The sequence below is a fragment of the Schistocerca nitens genome, chromosome 8, assembly GCF_023898315.1.
Source record: "Schistocerca nitens isolate TAMUIC-IGC-003100 chromosome 8, iqSchNite1.1, whole genome shotgun sequence".
Taxonomy (NCBI): domain Eukaryota; kingdom Metazoa; phylum Arthropoda; class Insecta; order Orthoptera; family Acrididae; genus Schistocerca; species Schistocerca nitens.
The window spans coordinates 270,071,227-270,096,381 of record NC_064621.1 but is presented as its reverse complement, the minus strand read 5'-3'; positions in this window follow the sequence as shown (position 1 = coordinate 270,096,381).

The following is a 25,155-nucleotide window of genomic DNA, read 5'->3' as shown; positions in this document are numbered from 1 at the left end:
TTATACAAGAGTGTGGAGTTCTGGCTGCGACGTGACTGGCAGCCGACTGGCCTAGTTCACAATATCACTAACCACCCCCACTTTTCACAGTCCCACTTGGAAACTCATGGGATACTTCCAATCTGTTCTGAAGCAGGACGTAGGGTAGCCTTTCCTTCTTATTTGCGGAAGGTGCCAGTGTTATCCTGTTGGAAGAAGAATTCACAACACCCCCCTCCCCCACCCTCACTTTCCACCTACATCTACATTTACATACTAACTCCGCAAGCCACCTGACGGTGTGTGGTGGAGGGTACCTTGTGTACCTCTTTCGGTTCTCCCTTCTGTACCAGTCTCGTATTGTTTGTGGAAAGAAGGACTGTCGGTATGCCTCTGTGTGGGCTCTAATCTCTCAGATTTTATCCTCATGGTCTCTTCGCGAGATGTACTGCTTGACTCCTCGGTGAAGGTATGTTCTCGAAACTTCAACAAAAGCCCGTGCCGAGCTACTGAGCGTCTCTCCTGCAGAGTCTTCCACTGGAGTTTATCTATCATCTCCGTAAAGCTTTCGCGATTACTAAATGATCCTGTAACCAAGCGCGCTGCTATCTGTTGGATCTTCTCTATCCTTTCTATCAACCCTTTCTGGTACGTATCCCACACTGCTGAGCAGTATTCAAACAGTGGTCGAACAAGCTTACTGTATCCTACTTCCGTTTTTTTCTGATTGCATTTCCTTAGGATTCTTCCAATGAATCTCAGTCTGCCATCTGCTTTACCGACGATCAACTTTATATGATCATTCCACTTTAAACCACTCCTAATGCCTACTCCCAGATAATTTATGGAATTAACTGCTTCCAGTTGCTGACCTGCTATATTGTAGCTAAATGATAAGGGATCTTTCTTTCTATGTATTCGCAGCACTTTACACTTGTGTACATTGTGATTCAATTGCAATTCCCTGCACCATGCGTCAATTCGCTGCAGATCCTCCTGCATTTCAGTACAATTTTCCATTGTTACAACCTCTCGATATACCACAGCATCATTCGCAAAAAGCCTCAGTGAACTTCCGATGTCATCCACAAGATCATTTATGTATATTGTGAATAGCAACGGTCCTACGACACTCCCCTGCGGCACACCTGAAATCACTCTTACTTCGGGAGACATGCTGCGTTCTGTTATCTAGGAACTCTTCAATCCAATCACACAATTGGTCTGATAGTCCATATGCTCTTACTTTGTTCATTAAACAACTGTGGGGAACTGTATCAAACGCCTTGCGGAAGTCAAGAAACACGGCATCTACCTGGGAACCCGTGTCTATGGCCCTCTGAGTCTCGTGGACGAATAGCGCGAGCTGGGTTTCACGCGATCGTCTTTTTCTAAACCCATGGTAATTTCTACAGAGTAGATTTCTAGTCTCCGGAAAAGTCATTATACTCGAACATAATAAGGGTTCCAAAATTCTACAACTGATCGACGTTAGAGATATAGGTCTATAGTTCTGCACATCTGTTCGACGTCCCGTCTTGAAAACGGGGATGACCTGTGCCCTTTTCCAATCCTTTGCAACGCTACGCTCTTCTAGAGACCTACGGTACACCGCTTCAAGAAGGGGGGCAAGTTGCTTCGCGTACTCTGTGTAAAATCGAATTGGTATCCCATCAGGTCCAGTGGCCTTTCCTCTTTTGAGCGATTTTAATTGTTTCTCTATCCCTCTGTCGTCTATTTCTATATCTACCATTTTGTCATCTGTGCGACAATCTAGAGAATGAACTACAGTGCAGTCTTCCTCTGTGAAACAGCTTTGGGAAAAGACATTTAGTATTTCGGCCTTTAGTCTGTCATCCTCTGTTTCAGTACCATTTTGGTCACAGAGTCTCTGGACATTTTGTTTTGATCCACCTACCGCTATGACATAAGACCAAAATTTCTTAGGATTTTCTTCCAAGTCAGTACATAGAACTTTACTTTCGAATTCATTGAACGCCTCTCGCATAGCCCTCCTCACACTACATTTCGCTTCACGTAATTTTTGTTTGCCTGCAAGGCTTTGCTATGTTTACGTTTGCTGTGAAGTTCCCTTTGCTTTCGCAGCAGTTTTCTAAATCAGTTGTTGTACCACGGTGGCTCTTTTCCATCTGTTGCGATCTTGCTTGGCACATACTCATCTAACGCATATTGTACGATGGTTTTGAACTTTGTCCACTGATCCTCAACACTATCTGTACTTGGGACACAACACCTCTCCCTGTCAGCACTTTTTTCTGATTGCATGTATGCATCTCTGTACAACAATTTCTCCTTCACAATGCCGCAACCAGCAGTGCTCAAAAATGTGAAGTCATGGGTATATTGGCGGGAAAAGGTGGGTTTTTGGTGTGGAAAGCGCAAGCGATATTCTTTTGGGTGTCACCCAACTACGTAAAGATTACAAAAATAATTATAAAAATCTATATGCACAGCTACAGCTCCAAACATCCCTCAAATATCGTGAAAAACCTCATCTAAATTTCAAAGCAAAATTTATGAATAACGGTATCCCAGTACATAAAAAACAACCTGCAGCTGCAGATTATAAACACGCAACCTACGTAGTGCAAGGTGCTCATCACTGGGCACCTGGTTCAGAGTTGTTGAAGCAACCAGTCTGTAACGGTTAATCGTCTCAGGTATTACACGGGTGCTATATCAACTGAATTTCCACTGGAGGCTATTCGACTATCGCAAGGGTTGTGCAGACACAGCCTGCTAATACCTCCGCGCAGAAGCCGTAACCGCAATGCGCCAGGACCGCTTAAAGGCCACCTCAAAGCTACCCACAGTCTACAGTCTGAGGTTACCGCCAAGGCTCTGGCGGCGCTAGAGGTGACTGCCACCGATCCGTCCCTGAAACCAAACAAAGGGGATTGCAGTAACCTGTCCTCTTCCATAACCCCATTTCAATTTACCTAGTTCACAACACTGCTACAAGAGGACGCTCTAAATCGTAACATCGTTGGTTTTTCCCAACTCCACTTCTTCTTCCTCAGACCTCACAAAAAAATTCAGGAAAATCTGCTCAGTGTGTTTGCTGAGGAGTTGAAGGGCCTCACAATATGAAAATAATGGAAATTCCAGTCAATATTCATTACATTCCAGAGGACACGATAACATACATTCTTTATTTATGTACAAAATTAATTTTTACATGTTCTTAATTTAATCTGTTGACAGGAGACAAGGATGGTGTTGTTCTGCAAGTTGTGGGTGTTGTACAATTGCATCTTTACTATTTAATTCTTGAGAATTTTGCTTGTGTGTGCAATATCACCACGAAAATCTCTGTCTCTAATTACACTGCCGCACATCATCAACATAAACATCTGGATCCTAAAACTAATTGCAAACATGCAATGAAAATATATCACGGAATTCTCAAGTGTAATTACACTCCTACAGAGCATCAGAACAAAAATCGCACCAGACGGTTTGTAATATGATAAGCGTAAATCCGCAGTCTTATTTTTCTTTTCCTCGTACTTCTCTCGTGCTCTGGCCGTGGCTGCCAGTCCCGTCACGTGAGCTGCGGTAACATTCCCGCCAAATACCACTCAACTTTTCGATGCACACCGTTGCCACAGGAACGCTTATGCTCGACTGTATGCCCTGGAGAGCTACCTGCGAATCGTAATCCAGAAGAGGGTGCGGAAATCGCGAGACCGTAGCCACCCATCAGGAAGTGCTGCAATTTATAGGAGTTGCCTGCAGCCGGTAGCTGCACCGCACCAACTAGGAAGAGTCGCTTTGTGGATCTCAAGCATGTCTACAAGTACTCTTCTGCCTTAGTTCAACAAGCTGACAGTTGTTGGTGTTTGAGTTGCTTCCAGTTAGTGAATCTACCCTTAAATTTGCATTCTTCTTCCGCCCACTGCGGTTGCTTACCGGTGGGTACTACACTGTGGTAGCATGCTTCCGATGACAGTGTATGGGAGTTCTGGTCCTATTAATGTGCAACAGATTTAGTTACATTAAAGTCAAATACCATCCACACCATACGTCTTCCAGCCTGCTTGCTGACAACAACATCACATACGTACATACAACATATAAAATAAACACTCCGCAAGATGCTGTACAGTGCATGGTGGAGGGTACATCACACGAGTATTATCGATTACCATTCCACCCCACTCTCAAACACTGAGCGAGTAAAAAAAAAAAATGGTTGTTTGTACACTTACATACACACCATAATCCACCCGCGTGCTTTAACGAGAAATAGGTCGTGATAAAAAATTTATTTTTTCTTTTGCATACTAGAATGGAGTACGGCAACCTATACTACGCTTTCGCTTTGTGGATCAGCCACGTATCATGAACTGATGTGGGTTTCAATGATTGGTGGACAGTGACTATGTAGCGTGGGGTATCAGATCAGTGTTAATGTTCACTAATATATATCATTTAACTACAAACGTCTCTGTCCATGTTATGTCAGGATGGCAGCTGACAATGACTTCAAAATTATAATGGAAGTTGAGAATTTATGGTGAGTTAGAAAGGTGAAGGTCGTTTAAATAGAATGGGAGAAGCTGTGCGTTAACTGACACGTACATCGAGGGGCAGTTTACGGCTAAGTACGACGTATCCTGTCTCGGCGTTCCCGTCTCCCGTAGCAGCAGTGTTAATGCATCATTACTCTTTGCGCTTTGTGTTTCTGTTTTAAAATTCACAGCTCGAGAGTGATTGCAGAGTGTATTCTTAAAGCATTAAACCGTCATGCACATACATGATCCGCTGGATATAGTATGTGCTGCAGTGGAGCGAGAGTAGCTCTGTGGTATTCTCTTGCTTAAGGTAGTGGGAGCATTGATGTGGCGATGTGCTGTTTGCGATTACAGTGAAACGGTCATTCTAAGATCAACGGAAGTTCAGTGCACACACTCCAGCAGTTACTGGGTACGATAAAAGTAGAATTCACACCAAAAGAAAACGTAAGTGAAGCCTATACAGGGTGTTACAAAAAGGTACGGCCAAACTTTCAGGAAAAATTCCTCATACACAAGCAAAGAAAAGATGTTATGCGGACATGTGTCCGGAAACGCTTAATTTCCATGTTAGAGCTCATTTTAGTTTCGTCAGTATGTTTTTCCACCTACGCTCAATTGAGCACGCTATCATGATTTCATACATGATACTCTACATGTGCTGCGAGAACATGTGCCTTTACAAGTACGACACAACATGTGGTTCATGCACGATGGAGCTCCTGCACATTTCAGTCGAAGTTTTCGTACGCTTCTCAACAACAGATTCGGTGACCGATGGATTGGTAGAGGCGGACCAATTCCATGGCCTCCACGCTCTCCTGACCTCAACCCTCTTGACTTTCATTTATGGGGTGTGGTATACACCACTTCTAACAAACACCGAACAACGCGCTCCAGTACGCGGCCGCCAAATACATCGCTGGCCGCACTTCTCTTGGCGGCCCGCTGCTTCCATCGCTGGCCGTCTTTACACGCACACTCCCTTACATGGCCGAGAAATACATCGCTGGCCGCACTTCTCCGGGCGGCTAGCGGCTACCATCGCTGGCCGCCTTCGCGCGCGCACGTTTGTCAGCACACAGCAAATGGCTACGCCAGGAAACAGTGCGATTGGTTTTCCCTGGAAAACAGTTACCCCAGCCGACGGCTCCATTAACTAGCAAGCCTTATATAAACCCGGCCGCCGCCGCAAACGACTGTTCTCATCGGGAAGTGCAGTACGCCGTGTTCCAGCTGCTTGTGGATGACTCGCCGCACCACTCGAGGTTACCTGGCTGCTCGGCGGAAAATCTGCCGACTTCACTTGGAGAGACTGAACTTCACTGGACTTGGGAATAATTACGGGACGTGCACCCCACCATGCACATTCGGACATTGGTATAACCAAACTTTGATTCTGCATTACATCTGAGTGTGAGCCTGGGTAGACGCTTGGCTAACATAATTGTTAAAAAGTGATTTCTGATTTAATAAACCAGACTGAAGAGGTTATTGTGTTATTGCTGGTTATAACACAATAAAATGGCGACGAGCACGCACCAGGAGACGTTGGAAGATCTCCTCAAGAAACTTCTCCAGCAGCAGGGTGAGAACCACAGGCTGCTACTCAACACCCTCCAGCCACTTATACAAGGGTTCATGCAGACGCAGGCCACGCAGCAAATACCGCCGTTTCCGTCTTTTGAAGATACGTTAGAGGACTGGGAAGCATACGAATTCCGATTGCTGGAACATTTCCATGCTTTCAAGGTAACAGAAGTTGGCCTCACGAAATCTTTGTTTTTGTCTTGGTCTAAACCTGAGATTTATCGGCTCTTGTGCAAACTGGCACCCTTATCAAAACCTTCGGAACTAACTTTTGCCGAGATTTGCTCGTTGCTCACTAAATATTACCAGCGCCATACCCATGTTGTTTCATCTCGAGTCGCCTTTTACCAAAGCAAGAAACAGCCGAATCAGACGCATAGAGAGTGGGCAGCGGAATTGCAAGTCTTGGGGCGACGATGTCACTTTGTTACCTCTAAAAATAAGGGCTCCTACGCCGAAGAAATGATCCGGGACATGATAATCAGGGGTACGACAGACAGGGAGTTCCAACATGAGGCACCGAGCGAGGTGGCGCAGTGGCTAGCACACTGGACTCGCATTCGGGAGGACGACGGTTCAATCCCGCGTCCGGCCATCCTGATTTAGGTTTTCCGTGATTTCCCTGAATCGCTCTAGGCAAATGCCGGGATGGTTCCTTTGAAAGGGCACGGCCGACTTCCTTCCCCGTCCTTCCCTAATCCAATGAGACCGATGACCTCGCTGTTTGGTCTCTTCCCCCAATCAACCAACCAACCATCCAACATGAGGCCCTTCAGCTCGTCGACCCCTCATTGGATAAAGTCTTGGACTTGGCACAAAGCTTCGAGGTGACCCGTGCAGCAGGCAAGAAACTAGAATCATGGGTTGACATTGCAGCAGTCAATGTAAACACATCAGAGCCGGCGGCTAACGCCCGCCCGAGTGATGATTCCGACATAGCGATAGTGCGGGCAGGCCGCCGGTCCACTCAGCAGACACGTCCGCCACCTCGCTCCAACCGCTCAAACCGGTCGTGGGTGCCAAAACGTTTGCCATCATGTCCCGATTGTTTTAAAACAATCTACGAGATGACTGTCCTGATCGATGGGCCTTTTGCTACAAATTTTCTTCCGAGGGCCATTTAGCTTCTGTGTGTCAAAAGTCCCGCCGGCCGCAGCACCCTTCGGATCTTCCGATGGATGTTAATCTGATCGCCGCTATTGATCATCAGGAGACCACCAATAGGCTTTTTATTGAAGTCCTGATTGCGAAAAAACCGATTCAATTACGGGTCGACACTGGCACAGCCGTGAGCATTCTAAATTACGCCACATATTTGAGACTTGGCGCTCCTCGCTTGCACGACACGCAGCCTCGCCTCATGGCGTATGGTAAACATTCCATTCCAGTCCGCGGTCAAGTCGACTTGCCGACGACATACCGGAATGTCACCCGCCAGGTCACCTTCTTAGTCGTTAACAGGGATTCCTCTGAGAATTATTTGGGCTGGACGCATTTCGGAAATTTGGTTTTTAAATCGACGATTCTGTGAATTTGGTGTCGGACGAGGTTCCGTACTCGGATCTGGACAGGCTTTGCCAGGATTATGCAGACCTGTTCACCCTGTAAGGGGTCTGTAGGCCCTTACTATAAATTTGCACTCGGCACAGGTCGATAGGGCGAACAATCGATTGTGTCGTGTTGCGAGAGCGAGTGTGGAGTTGAGCGAGTGCCATGTTGCGGGTAGATGTGTGTGGAGGCCAGTTGTTGTAATGCAAGGCTTTAACGGTGAAGGGAGTCGCCATCGCCGTGGTTAGACCCCTTTGTACTAGAAATAATACCGGGAAGGTGAAGAAGTATCGTTGCGGAAGTGGTCAGTGACATTTCGAGAGGCGATATTTTGGTTTCGCGTCTACCGCGCCGGCATCACCTTGGATTGCAGTGTTGGATTGTAGTGTTGGATGCAGTGATGAATCAGCGTGTGATGATAATGGAAAATGAAGAAGCCTGTGCTGAGATTAGCCGTAATTAGATACGTATGATGAAGGCAGTGGCTGTCTCCTCCTTTTTGTGTTTTTGAGACGAATATAGGTTCGTAATTAGTGAAACTGTGTTGGTGTTTTTCTTGTTACCAGACATTTCATTATTACAATATTGAGAAGGACGAACTGGAAAGTAACAACTTCCGTAGCAGTCAATTCCGATTGCCAGCCCCATTAGGTACATGGTCACATTAATAATAATTGTTGGGCTGCTATTCGATCAGATCAGGTCGGGATAAATAAACGGAGGTGTTACAACCCCCGGCCTCGGTTCCGCAAAGAATTTTGAGGCACACATCACAATGAAACGGAATGCGCGGCCTCGGTATTTTCGCGTCCGTGCCGTTCCTTTAGCTCTCAGAGGTCAAGTCAAGAAGGAGTTGGACCGCCTCACGGCAAGTGGTGTTCTTGAGCCTATTCCTTCTAGTCAGTGGGTTACTCCCCTCGTCGTTGTTCTGAAGCCGTCAGGGCAGCTCCGTCTCTGCGGCGACTTTAAAGTAACAGTTAACGCGCAATCAGAGATCGAGACAAATCCTATTCCAAACCCGGAGTAGTTGCTGTCCAAATTGAAGGGTGGAAAATTCTTCTCGAAAATAGGCCTCGCTAAAGCATACCTACAACTCCCACTTGATGCCGCATCTCAGCAGTTCCTGACCCTCAACACACTGCACGGGTTATATCGTCCGAAACGCCTTATGTTTGGGATAGCCAGTCCCCCTGCTATTTTCCAGCGGTTTTTGGAACAATTAGTCCTTAAAGTGGATGGATGCATTAACTATTTGGACGACATCGTGGTGACGGGTCGTACGACGGATGAACACCTTCACAACCTGCAATCTTTATTCCATGTCTTACGGGAGGCTGTCCTAAATATAGGAAAGAAAAATGTTGTTTTTTCCAACCTGAAATTGAGTACCTGGGCCACGTCATTTCCTGTTCGGGTGTTCGTCTGTTAGAGAAACATACAGAAGCCATCATCAAGCTGCCAAGACCTACAACTCTGACACAAGTTCGTTCCTTTCTGGGGAAGATTTCATATTACCGAAAATTCTTACCCGCGGCTGCGACGGCAACTGCCCCCTTGTCTCAGTTATGCAAAAAAGGGGTTCTTTCGAGTGGACGCCGGCATGCGACCGCGCCATTCACAGATTGACATCCCAATTACTGCAGGCCCAGTGCCTCGCACGTTTTGACCCTACTAAGCAAATCGTCATTGCAACGGATGCCTCAGATACAGGCATCGGGGCGGTCCTGCCTCACAGGGAGGCCGATGGGGCAGCACCCTGTGGCCTATGCATCGGAAACATTAACCGATACGCAACGCCGGTATTCCCAAATTGAAAAAGAGGCACTGGCCATCATCTTCGCCTTAAAGAAGTTTCATGTTTTTGTGTATGGTACAAAGTTTCACCTCATTACGGATCATAAACCCCTCATATCGTTAATCAATCCTGCAGCAAAGATCCTGGACCGGACTGCTCACCGTCTTCAGCGCTGAGCTTTGTTTTTGGCACGATACCAGTATGACATCCACTTTCGCAACACAACCGAGCATGCCAACGCTGATGCCCTCTCCCGCCTTCCCTGGGGACCGGATTTGGATTTCGACAAAGAGGAAATTCTGTGTTTTCACGTAGACGAAGAAGCACAGGCCGCAGTAGAGGCGTTTTCCATTACCAGCTCTCGGGTAGCGGACGCAACCAGTAACGACGAGGTGCTCCGACAAGTCTGTCGTCACGTGCGTAATGGATGGCCCGAACGACCGCCTCCCACGGCTTCTGCGGCGTTTCGTCAGTTCATTACTGTCCGCCATCAGCTTCAGTTGGTTGACGAGGTCCTTCTACTTCTTTCGGACAACGAACATCCACGGGTCGTCATTCCGCAGTCTTTACGTCAGCACGTTCTGCACCTGTTACACCAAGGTCATTAGGGGATATCACGGACGAAGCATTTGACTCGCCGGTTCACATACTGGCCCGCTATGACTCAGGAGATTGAACGCCTCACGCAGACGTGTCCCTCCTGCCAACGCCAGCAAGCAGCTCCACGACACTCCTTTGCCTCTTGGCCACCATGTGCTCGCCCTTGGGAACGGGTGCAGGTTGAGTTTGCTGGGCCGGTGTTTAATGCCATGTTTTTTATTCTCGTCGACGCATATTCCAGGTTTCCATATATTGTCCGCTGCAACTCCGTTTCCACCTCCACCACTATTGCAGCCTTTGAAAAAATATTTGTCATTGAACGTCTGCCGGAGGTTCTCGTCTCGGATAACGGTCTGCAGTTCCGCAGTGAGGATTTTCGGGTTTTCAGAGCCCGGCATGGTATTCGCCACATTCCGACGCCCCCCTTCCATCCTCAATCTAATCGCGTGGCAGAGAGGATGGTCCGCACCTTCAAAATGCAGATGAGGAAATACCTCCAGGATCACTTCCCCGACGCATTTCTTACTTTATTCTTGAGCAGTTACAGGTCCACGCCAATCGGAGATAAAAGCCCGGCGGAACTTCTTCACGGCCGGCAGCCCCGGACCCTCTTGAACCTGCATCTGCCGACACCTCGGTTGGCTCCGTCGCTGTCTGCTTCTCGTTTCCGCCCAGGTACTTTGATGTGGGCGAAGGGATTCGGCCGACAACCAGCCTGGATTCCGGCCACCATCATCCAGGGCAGGGGCAGGAAAGTCTTCCGGGTTCAACTTCCCGACCGGGAGGTTCTTCGACATGCAAATCAGCTTCGCCCTTGCCTGCCTTCCCAATAGTTTTTCTCCTCACACCTCGGCATATTCTCCTCCAGTCCCCTGCTTCCCCTGATTCCCCACGCCAACCAGAGGAGGACACGCCAGGGTGGTCCTCGCAGTTGGCCCCCGGTCGGCTCACGGACGACGCCTCCCAGCCAGAGCTTCTTTCCCCAGACGTGGACCAGACCCAGCCACAGCCAGCCGGGGACTCCGAGGTCTCCCCCGATCGCCACCCCCAGGTCACTCCGGCTGCCGATGAAGACATGCCACCGATTCCTTCTGCACTGCCTCCTCTGCGGCCGCGGTCCGCACGCTATAACCTTCGCCCCCGGCCGGGGCGTTTTCGCCCGTGTGCTCCTGTGCCCAGTCTCACAGCCGACGCCGAGGTTTCGGAGGAGGAGGACGCCATGGACGTGGCGTTCATTCGCAGCCAATGTTTCCACGCTTCCCCACGGAGGAAGGGGTTTGGTATACACCACTTCTAACAAACACCGAACAACGCGCTCCAGTACGCGGCCGCCAAATACATCGCTGGCCGCACTTCTCTTGGCGGCCCGCTGCTTCCATCGCTGGCCGTCTTTACACGCACGCTCCCTTACATGGCCGAGAAATACATCGCTGGCCGCACTTCTCCGGGCGGCTCGCGGCTACCATCGCTGGCCGCCTTCGCGCGCGCGCGTTTGTCAGTACACAGCAATTGGCTACGCCAGGAAACATTGCGATTGGTTTTCCCTGGAAAACAGCGACCCCAGCCGACGGCTCCATTAACTAGCAAGCCTTATATAAACCCGGCCGCCGCCGCAAACGACTGTTCTCATCGGGAAGTGCAGTACGCCGTGTTCCAGCTGCTTGTGGATGACTCGCCGCACCACTCGAGGTTACCTGGCTGCTCGGCGGAAAATCTGCCGACTTCACTTGGAGAGACTGAACTTCACTGGACTTGGGAATAATTACGGGACGTGCACCCCACCATGCACATTCGGACATTGGTATAACCAAACTTTAATTCTGCATTACTTCTGAGTGTGAGCCTGGGTAGACGCTTGGCTAACATAAATGTTAAAAAGTGATTTCTGATTTAATAAACCAGACTGAAGAGGTTATTGTGTTATTCCTGGTTATAACAGGGGGCATTTGAAAGCTCTTGTCTACGCAACCCCGGTACCAAATGTAGAAACTCTTCGTGCTCGTATTGTGGACGGCTGTGATACAATATGCCATTCTCAGGGATTCCTTGCGACGGAGGGTGGATGCCTGTATTCTCGCTAATGGAGGACCTTTTGAACATTTCTTGTAACAAAGTGTTTGAAGTCACGCTGGTACGTTCTGTTGCTGTGTGTTTCCATTCCACGATTCATGTGATTTGAAGAGAAGTAATAAAATGAGCTCTAACATGGAAAGTAAGCGTTTCCGGACACATGTCCACAACACATATTTTCTTTCTTTGTGTATGAGGAATATTTCCTGAAAGTTTGGCCGTACCTTTTTGTAACACCCTGTATAAGTACAAGAGGACTGTGTATGCTACTCCCTCCCACCATTAACAAATGTTCCATTAAAACTACAGTCTTTCGTGCTGTATACATCCATATAGAACACCTCATGGTTTTGAAATGTAATTTGCTTGAGAAGAAACAACTATCAATTAATCCAGCGGTGCAGAGGAATGAGATGCCTCCAACTTCATATCCAAACTTCAATCAGAGCTATTTATGTACAGTTATGCTGCGCGTGGTACTCCCTGCACTAAAAAAATTTCCATTAAAACTACAAGTCTTCCTCAACAAATACATCCCACACATAGTTCTGAATTCTACACCCTGTATCGGTAGCATTCAGACGGGATAAGATTCAAACAATCCCTCTCTATGAAACTTCGTGGCAGATTAAAACTGTGTGCCCGACCGAGACTCGAACTCGGTACCTTTGCCTTTCGCGGGCAGGTGCTCTACCAACTGAGCCGCCGAAGCACGACTCACGGCTGGCACTCACAGCTTTACTTCTGCCAGTACCTCGTCTCCTACCTTCTAAACTTTACAGAAAGTCTCCTGCGAACCTTGCAGAACTAGCACTCCTGAAAGAAAGGATATTGCGGAGACATGGTTTAGCCACAGCCTGGGGCATGTTTCCAGAATGAGATTTTCACTCTGCAGCGGAGTGTGCGCTGATATGAAACTTCCTGGCAGATTAAAACTGTGTGCCCGACCGAGACTCGAACTCGGGACCTTTGCCTTTCGCGGGCAGGTGCTATATCAACTGAGCCACCGAAGCACGACTCACGGCTGGCACTCACAGCTTTACTTCTGCCAGTACCTCGTCTCCTACCTTCCAAACTTTACAGAAAGTCTCCTGCGAACCTTGCAGAACTAGCACTCCTGAAAGAAAGGATATTGCGGAGACATGGTTTAGCCACAGCCTGGGGCATGTTTCCAGAAGGAGATTTTCACTCTGCAGCGGAGTGTGCGCTGATATGAAACTTCCTGGCAGATTAGTCTCGGTCGGGCACACAGTTTTAATCTGCCAGGAAGTTTCTTATCGGCGCACACTCCGCTGCAGAGTGTAAATCTCATTCTGGAATCCCTCTCTATAGTTACACATCGCGGCTACAAAACAAAGTTGTTTTTAGCAGAGAAAGATGTAAACGTTTCTCCGAAACTTTATGTAGTCGCACATATCCATAGTGATAAAAAAATCTAGCCTATTATCCGAATCCACAAGCTTGTAATCATCTATACAAGACATTTGCAATAGTACAGGGTGATGGTTCATTTCAACGCCAACCGGCTCGACTTTAGATATAGTTTTTATATTACTGATGCATCCAAACCCATTTATTTTAATATACACCCTGATCCTGACTGTGGTAAATGGTACAACTATTGTAGAGTGCATAGATTTACCCCTATTACAGTCTTGGCTCATGACATCAGCCTTCCATCCAACATATAGCTCATGCTTTAAGAAACCAAATACCTTCAACCGCCAATTATGATTACATATGTTGTGTAATGCTTTATACCAAAATGTCGTGTGGCTATGGCCTACCGCCGGGTAGACCGCTCACCTGGTGCAAGTCTTTCGATTTGACACCACTTCGGCGACTTCGATGGGGATGAGATGATGATGATTAGGAGAACACAACACCCAGTTCCTGTGCGGAGATAATTTCCGACCCAACCGGGAATCGAACCCGGGCCCTTAGAATTGACATTCTGTCACGCTGACCACTTAGCCACCGTGGGCGGACATGCTTTATACTTAAGTAATATGATCCATAGCCGAAGACAGCACTCAAATTTTCTATTTATCCCAGCAATACACCCCATCACAGAATCTCGTCGCTACTAGCTTAGTGGGGTGTGCATGTACCAAACATTTGTTACCATATCAAATAGAACTGTATAGCACAGATCTGAACAAAGTACTCTAATGGCAGACGAGAAGATGTTCTTTGACACCATGGAAGACTACATACAATATGTGATCAAAAGTATCCGGAAACCTCTACATTTCATATTAGGTGCATTGTGCTGCCACCTACTGCCAGGTGCTCATATCAGCGACCTCAGTAGTCATTACACATCGTGAGAGAGCAGAATGGGGCGCTCCGCGGAACTCAAGGAATTGGAAGGTGGCCAGGTGATTGAGTGTCACTAGTGCCATATGTCTTTAATCGACACTTATATACTCCTAAACATCCGTACGTCCACTGTTTCCGATCTGATAGAGAAGTGGAAACGTCAAGGGACACGTGCAGCACAAAAGCGTACAGGCAGACCTCTTATGTTGACTGACAGACACCACCGACAGTTGAAGACGTTCGTAACGTGTAATAGGCAGACATCTATCCAGACAATTACACAGGAATTTCAAACTGCGTCAGGATCCATTACAAGTACTATGACAATCAGGCAGGAGGTGAGAAAACGTGGATTTCGTGGTCGAGTGGCTGCTCGTAAGCCACACATCACGCCGGTAAATGCCAAATGACGCCTCGCTTGGTGTAAGGAGCGTAAAGATTGGACGATTGAACAGGGGAAAAACGTTGTGTCGAGTGACGAATCACAGTATTTAATGTGGCGATCCGATGGCAAGGCGTGGGAATGGCGAATGCCCGGTGAACGTCACCTGCCTGTGTGTAGTGCCAACAATAAAATTCGGAGGTGGTGGTGTTACGTTGTGGTCGTGTTTTCTATGGCGGGGTCTTGCAGCCCTTGTTGTTTTGCGTGGCACTATCACAGCACAGGACTACATTGATGTTTTAAGCATCTTCTTGCTTCCCGCTGTTGAAGAGCTATTTTGGAATGGCGACTGAATCTTTCAACACGATCGAGCACCTTTGCCTCACCGACCGATATCGATACCTCTCCTCAGTGCAGCCCTCCGTGGAGAATGGGCTTCCATTCCCCAAGGAACCTTCCATCACCTGACTAAACGTATGCCTGCGAGAGTGGAAGCTGTCATCAAACCTATGACTGGGCCAACACACTATTGAATCCCAGAGTTATCGATGGAGAATGCCACGAACTTGTAAGTCATTTTCAGCCAGCGATCTGGATGCTTTTGATCACATAGTGTACCATAACAGAACGGTAGAATTCCGTGCCCCCAAGTAAAAAAATCACGATTCTTCAACACAGATCACAATCATAGCTATCATATTAAGGGCAGACCTAAGTGTGACTGATGTAGGAAGCAACAAGAAAAGAACCATTTTAACGATTGGCTTTGTTCTTCACAATATGTATTAACGAAGTATAAAAAATGCAGTATTAAATAATAGAATCTTTTACAACATCGTTACCTTCGTCAAATATACTCTTACTGTAGCTAAAACGGGTCACTGACACACATCACACGAGGAAAGGGTTAGTCCACATTTAACGCAGGTAGCAATACGTCTGGAAGTAAAGAAAAGTACTCCTTTCTGGAAGCAGATTTTACTCACGAGAGCATTGCCAGAAGCTCTCACAGTCACATGGTGATCCGATGTTCCTTTCGAAAGATTTTTAATGGAGGTTTAATATTAGCTGGAACCTTTGCTGTAATTTTTGCGTTTCTGTTCCGACCCACAAAATACTTACCCATCGCAAAAAGTACAAACAAGCACTTGGAGTTATTAGTTTTCTGTATGTGTGTGTATCGATTTCTCGTAGGGGGCCCCCAGACCCTATCCTGGACCTACCACCGGTGAATGCTCCTTTAGATGGCACCCTGATCGCATTGCGGTTGGATTCTCCTTCGAAACCTACTTCAGACCTACCACCACCTTCGGATGCCATCGCAATCATATCGCAGGTGGATTCACCTTCGAAACGTACCTTGATCCTACCACTGGTGTAAACAAGGTAGTAGATTTGGGCTTATGGGTGACAATCGGTTTGCAGTGTGAAGGATAAACTGGGCAAATATAAACATGTTTTCGAATTACATAAAATGCACCACTTCGCAACAGATGTTTATGTGGCTGATATGTGGCAGCGTAATTAAAGACTCAGCTTCTTGCGGTAATACCGTACGCCCACGCGAAATTTTTCGGAATTAAATGATAAAGAAACAATTATACATTAAAAACAGCCTTCCATTCAAACCTTTGCTTTGTCTCCTGTTGTTGTTGCTGTTGCTGTGGTCTTCAATCCAGGTACTAGTTTGATGTCGCTCTCCATTTTACTCTATCCTCTGCGAGCGTCTTATCTCTGAATAACTAATGCAACCTACATGTTTCTGAATCTGATAATTGTATTCACCTCTTGGTCTCCCTCTACGATTTTTACGCCCCACAATTCCCTAACTGGTGATGACTTAATGTCTCAGAATGTATCCGATCAACCAATCCATTCTTTTTGTCAGATTGTGCCATAAATTTCTTGTCTCTCTAATTCTGTTAAGTACTTCCTCATTAGTTACATGATCGACATATCTAATCTTCAGCATTCTCCTGTAATATACTATTCGAAAGCTTCTATTCTCTTTTTATCTAAACTGTTTGTCGTCAATGTTTCATTTCCATACATTGGTTCATTGCAGAAAATACTTCCTAACACTTAAATCTAAATTCGATATTAATAGATCGGTCATCATCAGTCATTTTGCTGCCCAAATACCAAAACTCATCTACTACTTTAAACTATCTCATTTCCTAACTGGGTTCGCAGAGAATCACCTGATTTTATTCGACTACATTCCATTATCCTTGTTTTGCTTTTGTCGATGTTCATCTTATATCCTCCTTTCGAAACACTGTCCATTGGCGTTCAACTGCTCTTCCAAGCCCTTACTGTCTCTGACAGGATTACAATGTCATCGGCTAACCTGAAGGTTTTTCCTTCTTCTCCCTGAATTTTAATTCCTACTCCAAATTTTTCTTTGGTTTCCTTTACTGCTTACTCAATGTACAGATTGAATTTCATCGGTGACAGACGACAACACTATCTCACTCGTTTCTCAATCACTGCCTCCCTCTCATGTTTCTCGATTCTTATTTCTGCAGTCTGGTTTCTGTACTGATTGTGAACAGCCTCTCTCTCTCTGTGTTTTTTCCTGCTACTCTTAGAATTTGAAAAAGAGTATTCCAGTTAACTTTTTCAAAAGCTTTCCCTAGTGTACGGATGCTATTATCGTAGGTTTGGGTTTCCTTAATCCATCTCGTAAGATAAGTCGAAGGGTCAGTATTGCCTTCCATGTTCGTCCATATCTCTGGAATCCAAACTGATGCACTCTGAGTTCTGCTTCCACCAATTTTCCCATTCTTCTGTAAGGAATTCGTGTTGTATTTTGAAACTACGACTTATTAAAATGACAGTTCGTTAGTTTTGGAATTACCATGTTCTTCTTGAAGTTTGAGAGTATTTCGGCTGCCTGATATATCTTGCACTCCAGATGGAAGAGTTTTGTCATGGTTGGTTCTCCCAAGACTATCAGTAGTTCTGACAGATTGTCGTCTACTTACGTAGCCTTGTTTCGACTTAGATCTTTCATTGCTCTGTCAAATTCTTCTTGCAGTATCATATCTCCCATCTCATCTTCATCTCCGTCCACTTCCCTTTCCATAACATTGTTTTCAGGTGTCCTGTAAATAGATTAAACAATGAATGTGGGGACTGAACATTTCCTTATAAATAAAGACATGTAATTAGTATGTCTTCTGCAATATATTCAACATTGATTTGAATTTCCGCCAATTTCATGTATTGAGGTCTTTGAATTCTTTCAGCTCAGCGGATACAGAGCGGTTTTTCCCTCCGATATTTTTTATTCCCCTGGGACTGCCGTGGAGGGCGGTTGGCGGTGGGAAAACCCAGTACCATCACAATTACGAGCGCCTTCTGGTATGGGTATTGTGGACTAGGTTAGTTGATCTGGTGTTGTGGAAGAGGACGAGTTGCTGAAAACCCATTTGTTTCGCTGCAAGGAGAATCATTACTAGTTCAACATATTACCACTGGCGGCGTGCTGTCCATCATACAATGTACCGTAGCACCCAAGGCTAATATTACCTACCTTCAAGATGGATCGCAACAGACTCTTGCACCTCCAGATCCCTGGCAGTTACCACAGCTGGGGAGCAGATCTGCGTTAACCTGTCAGCAGTCGCAGCGTAGAGTAGTAACGGTGTTTGAGCTCAGAACTGGTAGTGAATGGTGTCTGCACATCTGCACAATCCTCCAAGTTTATGGAACACCCTCCATCGGCAGCAATCATGTAAGTAGCTGACACCATGAACTGTTACCGATCGGTTACTTCAGCCACAGCGCTGAGCAAGACGCCATTTAGCATGCCATTTGTATTACATAGGGTGCATGTTTACGTTCTGTAGATATAGGTATTAAACATATATTTGGGTACCATTTTTCACGGCCTTTGAGGTGTGTCTTGGCCCTTCACATGATGTATAGGTGAAGTTTAGAGGAGGCTCTTCACGATATGTACAATGTTTTTAAATCGGTTGCTGGGCATATAGATGTCTATGATTTTTAGTGATATTTACATAATTAGGGCATCCGAAACAGGATAATACTTGTAACTCCCATAGAAACTGCTCAGCTTTTCTCGCCAATTTTCGAGGGGAAAACTATGATGTCAAAATTGGGAGTGCCCTCAGATGGTGGTATTGTGAAAGGTAGGTATTCCACACATGAACGTGCGAGAAATCAGAATAAAGTGGGGGTTGGGTGCTGAGGAAAATGGGTGTGGGGGCGGCGGTATTGCGACTCCTTCTTCCAACAGGATAACACTCGCATCTTCCCGAACACTGTCTAACGTCTCCCACAAATTTCCGTGTGGGGACAGAGAACGTGGGAATGGAGTTGGTATTGTGAACTAGGCTGGTCGACATCCACTCAGCCAAAATTCCTCACTGTAATATAAATAGGCAGACAGCCATGTGCCCTTTAGTGATGGTATTGTGAAGTAGGCCAGTCGTCCCCCTCACGACAAGGCAAGGACACACAATTAGGAAAAAGTGATGGTGGGGTGCAGCGTAAAGCGAGGTTAGTGTGTGGTCTTTCAAATTCTTCTGATGACAGTATAACACCTGCACATCCAAAAGAAAAACCTCTGTCCTTCGACAGTGGCAGCTTATCAGAGACTAAGCTTTTCTCACCAATTCCCAGGTGTGGAGGTAAAGAAAGAGGGGAGGAGAGTGAAGTGGGGAGGGGTGGAACGGGTGGGGAGTTCTGGCGATTTAGCACGAGGAGAGAGCAGGGTTGAAGGGTCGGGTGCGGCGCCTGTAATTATTTAATCAATGATATAAATTTGATATCAGGAATGTCCTCGTATCTGCTCTACTCCAGTACTCACATATTAACCCCACACCATTTGGAATTAATGACTAATGTGGTTTCCGCTCTTGAAGACGGTCTAAAGATGCACAAATCTGGCGAAACGCATCACTAGCAATAAAATACTTGCCACAGAGCCTCTTTTCCGTTTTTGGAACAATTTTGGCAGTGAAACTTCCTGGCAGATTAAAACTGTGTGCCCGACTGAGACTCGAACTCGGGACCTTTGCCTTTCGCGGGCAAGTGCTCTACCATCTGAGCTACCGAAGCACGACTCACGTCCGGTACTCACAGCTTTACTTCTGCCAGGGTTCGCAGGAGAGCTTCTGTAAAGTTTGGAAGGTAGGAGACGAGGTACTGGCAGAAGTAAAGCTGTGAGTACCGGACGTGAGTCGTGCTTCGGTAGCTCAGATGGTAGAGCACTTGCCAGCGAAAGGCAAAGGTCCCGAGTTTGAGTCTCGGTCGGACCCACAGTTTTAATCTGTCAGGAAGTTTCATATCATCGCACACTCCGCTGCAGAGTGAAAATCTCATTCTGGAATATTTGCAGTATTTCGCTGATTATTTTCGAATAAATGGCTTTTCCGTCTGTGTCGTTAGGGAGGAACTTAACATCTAAGTTTAAATTGCTGCGAGAGAAACGAGCAACAATAAAATTAATTTACGAATATGTCTCGATTCCATAGTGTGTGGTTAAACATTAACCTAAAAAGGAAGCATAAACACTGCAACTGAATTGAGGTTTGATGTTCTTCCTTGTCATGTCTCCAAACCTGTCGAAGATAAGAGTATGGCAAATTCGGCGAGCGGAAATATAATTCTCTTTTGACGGGAATATACTTCTTTTGTGAGAAGAATGCAGCTGGTCGCAGCGTCTTGTCCAGCACCAACCTGTCAGTGTGGCGGGCGACAAGTTTGAACTCGAGCAGGGCGCAATACTGAGCACTCGCCTTCCACAAACGCATCATTTTCGGCAAGTCTGTCTCGGAGATTACTGTAAATCTTGTTTCTCCATGCGTAACATGCATGTAACTCACTGACATGAAATTTTTATCGGGATGGTTCTACATCATAATGGAAAAAAGCTATTACTGATAAAGTAATGAATTAGCCAAAGTACTGCTTCATTAGTAATAGTTAATTACAATATGACGCACTGCCATATCCATTAAACAATCATGCAGTTGAATATGATTGTGAATGTTAAATAAGCAACTTACCGTCGTCTCTGACTATAGTGATGATGAAGTTGTTTCTTAGTGAATCATATCGTTAGCCATTCCCTTAGCAAGTATTATGATCTGAAACGTGCGATGTAGGACCATCAAAAGATCTGAAATAAAAATGATAATTTTACAAAAAAAATTCCGTCACTTAATTCTTGAATTTGAAATGCCTTCGCTAGTTGCAATGATTTTATCTCCAATGATAAACGAGTTCAACCAAAATGCGTCTCAAAATAAGCAACCAAATGTAAATGAGCCACGAACGTGATACACACCAACACAAAAACTTTTCTCGTGTAAAGAATAGCGACCACACTCTTAGCTTTCTTTCCCAACTTTTTGTCAACGTTCGTATTAAGGACAGTAAAACGCACAATACTCACGTACACACACGCGCACTCACACACGCGCTTGAGCGCGTATCTCAGGGCAGGCTGCGTTGCTTCCATTGCTCCTGCAGCAGGCTGCCCTTTTTTTTTATTTTTATTCTAAACTCCGGTCCGGGCCTCGCCGAGATATTAATATGCAGGGCAGAGGCCCCACCGCTCTCCTGCAAGCGCATACACACAACCAGAAACACACACAAACGCACACACACACACACACACACACACACACACACATACCGTGACGAGGCCCGTGTCCGCACGAGGCCAGGGGCTTGCTTGTTACAGCAGTTGCCTCGTCGTTGCTGGCCGATAATTAGGCAAGTTTCTTTGAATAGCGACCATCCGAAACGGCGGAAAGTTGTTGGCACCACTGGCGAGATTAGCACGAGGCGCAGCACCGGGGGCAGACGATGCCCGCCAACCCACAATGGGAGATAGCTAACGTTCCAGGGGAGCAGCAGTTGGCCTTGTTCGACCTAGGATATTATGTCCTTTCGTTCTTTAAATTATTCCAGTCTGTGTAATATGTATGACATTAGTGGACTCCAGAAAGTTTGATACTGTGTCATGGAATAACATTATAATAATCTTTAATTTTTTCATGCTGAAAGTGGGTATGGATACGCATCTTTGCACTTTAGTCCGTCTTGTAATATATACGTGGTGGCCATCTTCCGAAGGATACTTCAGTTTAATTTAAACATTTCCCATTTATTAATTGGTGTCAGGTTTTGCTGAGTTTAATTTCTTCCCGTTTTTCACCACAGACTGACATATGGATTCAAAAAATGGTTCAAATGCCTCTAAGCACTATAGGACTTAACATCTGAGGTCATCAGTCCCCTACACTTAGAACTACTTAAACCTAACTAATCTAAGGACATCACACACATCCATGCCCGAGGCAGGATTCGAACCTGCGACCGTAGCGGTAGCGCGGTTCCAGACTGAAGTGCCTAGAACCACTCGGCCACATCGGCCAGCCAAATGGATTCAACTTTATAAAGAACGTCATGAACTTCATCCTTTGTACAGCTGCTGACAGATTCAATGAGCCTCTAAATTCGACTGTAGTTGTGAGAGCTCTGATTACACTTCGTGGTAATTTGGCTCGATTATATTACGGAAATCGTTAAATCTAGCTTCACAGTACTACTATACGAGAAAGCATTCTTTAAATTGCGTGTGCCAGTGTGTGATTTTAAACACGTTACTACTTGAGCCAATCTTTCATCTAACATTTCTACTTTTGTTGCCAAAATCTTAACTTTCACATAGTCTTCAACCATCGATGTCTTAGTCGAAAGGAGAGTGTCGTGTGTAATTTTTCCTTAACAGCATTAATTTCCATCATTACACACCTGTTTGTCCACCGCAACGCATTTGAGAAAACTACGTCATGAATCTTTAATTGAATGAGCAGATTTAAAATCTGAAAATAAGTATAGGAAAGTCTTACTGGTGATACATGAAGCTAATATTACATAATCACTTTTCCAAACTATTCTGCAGGCAGTTAACCTTCCACAGTGGGCACTATACATCACTCGTTTTGCCATATAATTCACTTTCAAATATAAAGCTAACCAATTACAATAATCAACAAATTTAAAATTTTTCTGCATCTGGTTTGTAAATGGGTGGATTTACCTAATTTTGGCGTGCTTAATACACTGGTAAAGTCAGGTTTTCTCTATGACGTCACATTTCCTACATACAGAGCAGAATAAAAAAATGATAATAGCGAAAATTGACACAATTAAGTCAAACAAAAATATACATTCAGATCGTTCGAAATCAATACTATTTTGTATTTATATATGACCATGATGCCAATAAAAGGTCCAAATTAGTTCAGAAGATTTTTCATCTTTAATCGTCTTTGGTTTTTGGAAAATGCGACGGTGGAGCTCTTCTTTTGCTGGCTGTTTCAACACTCTCCATAACAAGATCCCAGCCGTAGTCACCCACCATCGACGGGTTCCAATGGCCTTGGTATCGGTGTTCCATGGTAAGAATGTCTTTTTGAAAGCGTTCACCATGCTCATGCTTACGGCTCCAAAATTTTCCGGGAGGAAGTCAAGGTGGGAATGTAAAAAGTGAATTTTAAGCGACATTCAACACTCCATGTTCTTATAGTTGTCCAACAGATCATTCACAATGGTAACGTACTTTTCGACTTTTCCGTTACCCAAAAAACCCTTTACAAATGCTTTAATAGAAAACGAATCAGCTAATTGGATATCTTTGAGTTTGGTATCAAAGGTTGGATCTTTCAGGAATTTTCTTATTTGTGGTCCAACAAATATACCCTGTTTCAGCTTTACCTCACTTAATTTGGAAAACTTTTGTTATAAGTGATTGAAGGCCTCTCCCTCTTTATCCAGAGCTTTTACAAAGTTCTTGATAAGTCCAAGCTGGATATGAAGGGGAGGCTGATTTTATCGTGCTTAACTAACGTGGTGTTGTTCACATTTGCGTTTCCAGGAGCATATGACTTCCTTATAGGCCATTCCTTGACAGTAAGTGGTTCTTTGTTTCACGGCTATCCAAAAGGCACCAAAAGCAGCAGTATTTCGTGAATCCAGCCTGTAATCCGGTAAGGTGTGCAACAACTCTTAAATCACAGCAAAGCTGCCATTCCTAATATTTGTACTTCATTGCCTCTAGCAACAAAGCCATGGTTTCATAAACTTCTTTCATGTCTACTGCGTAAGTCAAAGGTACTGATGGAAATGCATTGCCATTATGCAGTAGTACTGTTTTTAAGCTAGTTTCTCTGGAGTCAATAAATAGTCGCCACTCCTGTGGATTATGTTGTACACCTGGCTGCATCATTAGACCATTGACATCTCTACATACACGGATTTAATTCTGCATATCAAAATATTACGAGGAGGAAGCACCTCCTGATCTGAAACAGGAAATTTTTGTCAGTGGAGATAGAGGATTCTGTTGTTCCAGCCTCGACCCAAGAGTTCGGCTTGCTGTTTCGAAAGTTGTAGATCGCGAACTAAATCTTTCAGTTCCTTTTGATTCAAGAGTTGAGGCGAAGTATCATGATATTGACGGCAGTACTCTTATGAACGATCACTACTTTCTGATTCACTTGATATGGTGTCAGGTTCCATGGCATTCAATTTAAAGACAGAAACAGGCAAACCTTCGTCACGGGGCACAGGCAAATGCACTGAACATACATTTGGATACTTTATTTTATGTCTAGTTTTGCTTGAATGTCCCGTAATATTTGTAAGATAGAAGTAACGGTCTGAATAATGGTCATCAGACTCACACCACACAATCGGAACAGTAAATGGCATAGCTCGGTGTTTTCCTATCAGCCACTCGGTTAAATGTTGTAGTACAGTTTAAGAAGGCAATATGAGGTGCAAAATTTTAATCTTGACCACCAACAGGACAACCAAAATGCCATTTATATGCCTGCTTAACTAAATCAGTGATTATTTTCCTTTGGGCCTTAAGTGAAATTCCCACGCACAAAAGAAAAGTTGTCGGGGTGGTTTAAACAGCAACGAGGTTTGACATTTTTCTTAGTGTAAGTTTTAAACACAAAAAGTTTGCAACATATTTCACAGGAAACACTCAATGAGGATCTCTTTCACAGCACTGGATTACCACACAAATCATTTAATGAAGAGCTGTAGATCTTCTAGCTCTCCTCTGCAAATGAAAAACTAACAATTAAACAAGAAAACAGAAAAACAGCAAAAAGCGAAATACTGAATACGAAAAATAAAAAATCTTTAAAAACTCAAAAATGGCACGTGCTAGAACATTTTGAAAGGTATATTCGGATTCTACACACCAAAATACATACTACCTGACGTATCACATCCCAGATGCTAAATGGCTGTTGACTAGTGTTATTACTATG